This window comes from Aplysia californica, unplaced genomic scaffold (assembly GCF_000002075.1).
Source record: "Aplysia californica isolate F4 #8 unplaced genomic scaffold, AplCal3.0 scaffold00949, whole genome shotgun sequence".
In the NCBI taxonomy this organism is placed as follows: Eukaryota; Metazoa; Mollusca; class Gastropoda; order Aplysiida; family Aplysiidae; genus Aplysia; species Aplysia californica.
In genome coordinates, this window is record NW_004798219.1 from 246,186 (window position 1) to 250,048 (window position 3,863).

Genomic DNA, 3,863 nt, shown 5'->3' on the forward strand with positions numbered 1-3,863 from the left:
CTATCTTGGGCTAGCCTCTTGATGTTATTCCATATCTTCCCAGGTCTCTTGCCCTGTGGGTTCCACAGCAGAATTGTAAATGGGCTGATTTATCAGTGTCAAGCTCATACTGTGCTGGAACAACATGGGGGAACTGCTGCTTTTTCTTTCCTCATCCTTACTAACGTCATTTTTTCCTCTACTTCTTTTGTATGTTTGCCATTCTCTTGTGACCCACTATTTCCGGGGTGCTTTAATGGTCGAAGCAGACGTTGTGCTGTTGAAGCTAGAGAGGTGAGCAGAGTAAGCTTGACTCCCGTTTTGACTTCTCTGTTGACGTCCACCTCTTGGCGCTCATATGACCTTATGCAGTTGCGAGGGCCGTAAAACCTCCACAAAAACTAAAAGCTTTCTCACGTGTTCTCACTGCCAGTACCTTTGTCACCACCACTGTCACTGTTGTGTTCCTTGTTCTTATTACTGTCACTGTCACTATTAATGTCATGTCACTGCCACTGTCAGTGCCAACCTACTCACGTGTGTCACTGTCACTGTCACTGCCAACCTACTCACGTGTGTCACTGTCACTGTCATTGTCACTGTCACTGCCAACCTACTCACGTGTGTCACTGTCACTGTCATTGTCACTGTCACTGCCAACCTACTCACGTGTGTCACTGTCACTGTCACTGCCAGTGCCAACCTACTCACGTGTGTCACTGTCACTATCACTGTCAACCTACTCACGTGTGTCACTGTTACTGTCACTGTCAACCTACTCACGTGTGTCACTGTCACTGTCACTGTCAACCTACTCACGTGTGTCACTGTCACTGTCACTGTCAACCTACTCACGTGTGTCACCGTTACTGTCACTGTCAACCTACTCTCGTGTGTCACTGTCACTGTCACTGTCAACCTACTCACGTGTGTCACACATATCTCTGCCAACCTACTCACGTGTGTCACACATATCTCTGTCAACCTACTCACGTGTGTCACACATACCTCTGTTAACCTACTCACGTACTTTACTTTACTTTTCCGATCCAGCGGCCATTTGGGTTCTAGTCCTTCGGTCTGTCGATATGGCAAAGAATTTGCAGCTTTTAATCAGCTGTGCTTTGTCGCTGCATAGAGTATTTGCCTACTCACGTGTGTCACACATATCTCTGTCAACCTACTCACGTGTGTCACTGTCACTGTCACTGTCACTGTCACTGCCAACCTACTCACGTGTGTCACACATATCTCTGCCAACCTACTTACGTGTGTCACTGTCACTGTCACTGTCACTGCCAACCTACTCACGTGTGTCACACATATCTCCCACCCATCCGTCGTCGCATCCTCCAACACAGGTGCCCGTGGAGTTGTGGCAGTCCATAGACACACAGTGCTCGCTACACAGGGTGCGACAGTTGGCGCCATAGTAACCCATGGGGCAGTCTGGGGAGAGAGGGAGAGAGTGTGTGAGAGAGGGAGAGGGAGAGGGAGAGGGGGGAGGGAGGTGTGAGCGGGAGAGAGTGTGTGGGTGGAGGGGGAGAGAGTGTGAGGGAGGAGGAGGAGAGAGTGTGTGAAGGAGTGGGGGAGAGTGAGAGGTGTGAGAGAGGGAGAGGGAGAGGGTGTGTGAGAGAGGGAGAGGGAGAGGTGAGTGAGGGATAGAAGGAGGCAGTCCACGGATATGCAACATTGTGTTACTCCTGCATACATGACTATAACGAATCAATAGTTTGAATTGATGACACTGAATGAATCTCCCTACCTGTTGGTTCTAGAAAAGAAATTTAACCTAATTTAGTCTACTTCTGACACATCGCTACCCTGGACAAAGTTCTACCTGCTCAGTACCCAGTTTTGAAAAAATTGATATAAAAAAAATTGAGCTTCACAACATGCCAAGCTTTTTCGAATGCAATTTGTTGAACATCTTGATAACGACTCTGCATTATACAATCTTACGATTTTGTTAGAGCAGATAGAACATTTTGTTTCTGACCTCATGGTCTTAGTAACTGAAAACGGTCGAAAATGTCAGATAGAACCTTGTAATTTTGAGGTAGTGAGAAGCCTGGCAATCTGGTTTTAATAGGTGTCAGTTAGTTTAGTTTTAGTAGAGGTTTTACGGCGCTCGCAACTGCATACGGTCATATGAGCTCCAAAAGATTAGAGGCGTTACAAGAGAGTAACAAACATAAAAATGAAGAAGGGGAGATAAGGACGATAGATGTTTAATAGGAAAGAAGAAGCAAACCACACCAGAGCACCGGCCAGCCGCCCACAATAGGTGTCAGGAGCAACAATGATTATGTTTGCTTCTTTCACAATATGAGAGGCAGCGTGGTGGAATCAGGCTCTCGTCAATTTTTGGACATGTAGAGTTATTGGTATCATCTTAAAGCTTGTTCATTTGTCTTTATTTGGATGAAAAAATATCCATTTATCTTTAAAACAAGTCCAGATATTTGCGAATGAAGGAGGTGGGGGTCACCTGTTTTCAGAGGTAAACTTAGTGAGAAAATGGCCGCCAAAGATTAGTTATTTCCTTAGCTTAAGAATCGGTGGCAAAAGAAAGTTTACATTTATTGTACCTTTAATCAGCGTTTTTCAGAAAAACCCACACCGAAATGAGTTCTTTAACGGACATGAAAGGTCTAACCTGTAGTAATCCAGACTGCTTTTATACACTTGCACCAAACAATACAACTGAACTGATAAACTCACACTTTACTCACTCTCACACTTTCAGCCAAATAATACAAAAATAAGCTAGGCCTAACCCCTGCCATGACTGACCAACACGCCAGATTGCAAATTAAACAACCAAATAGACCACAACCACCGACGCCTCAAGGGAATGAGAAGGTCGGGCCGTAAATCTGTGGCCGTTTGGGTGTTTTGTGGATCTAGATCACAAGAAGAACAGAAACATCATCATCATCCAGAAGGCCCCTCCTCCCTGTCCTCATTGTCCAGCTTCGTTTGTTAGGAAAGTGTTTTACGGCGCTCGCAATTGCATAAAGTTATATGAGCGCTCGGGACACACCTAATATTTTCAGTTGGTAGGAAATTTTGAATTTTGCCTGGGTGGCGGCCGAAGCCTACTCTTAACGATTTTAGACCACCAAGGGATCTTTGACGTGCGCAACTTGCACATGGCCCCCCGAGATTTTTCGCCCTTGTCCGAGAAGGCTAGGTGTAGATCTTTCCTACCAGAAAATCAGGGGTGTGGCAGAAAGATAGCAGTAAGGGGGAGCCTAGGAGTAGGCGTAGAAAGGCTGCAGAAAGAGTCAGGACCCCGGAAGAGGGGGCAAAGGAGGTGAGGGGGTGGGGGTGGGGGCAGAAAGTGGAAATGAAAGCAGACAACAAAACATTGCTAGAGAGCAAGAAAGAAGGTGAAAGGAGACAATTTTAGAGAAGAAATTTTTTCGGTCGCTACCCGGATTCGAACCTGGGACCTTTTGAATGAGAGGCCAACACCTTAACCTCTAGGCCACGAGAGCCCCCTATTGTCCAGCTTCATCAAAAGAACCTGCTTCTACAAGGCGAGCGAAGATTCTACACTATGTAGAGCTCAGTGGAAGAAAGGAAGGAAGGAAGGAAGGAAGGAAGGAAGGATGGAAGGAAGGAAGGAAGGAAGGAAGGAAGGAAGGAAGGAAGGAAGGAAGGAAGGAAGGAAGGAAGGAGGGAACTATTAATAACTTTTGCTGCATTCTGTAAAACTCTGTTCAACTGCAGCAATATTTCTGTTGTTCAGAGATATTGCTGTCAGCCGTCATAACAAGACATTCCTAAAGTAAAGACGTTTTTAGAGAGGTGGGAAAAAAGGGGGGGGGAGAGGGTAGGGCTGGAGGATTTGTAGAGAGTATGAAAAGAGAAAAGGG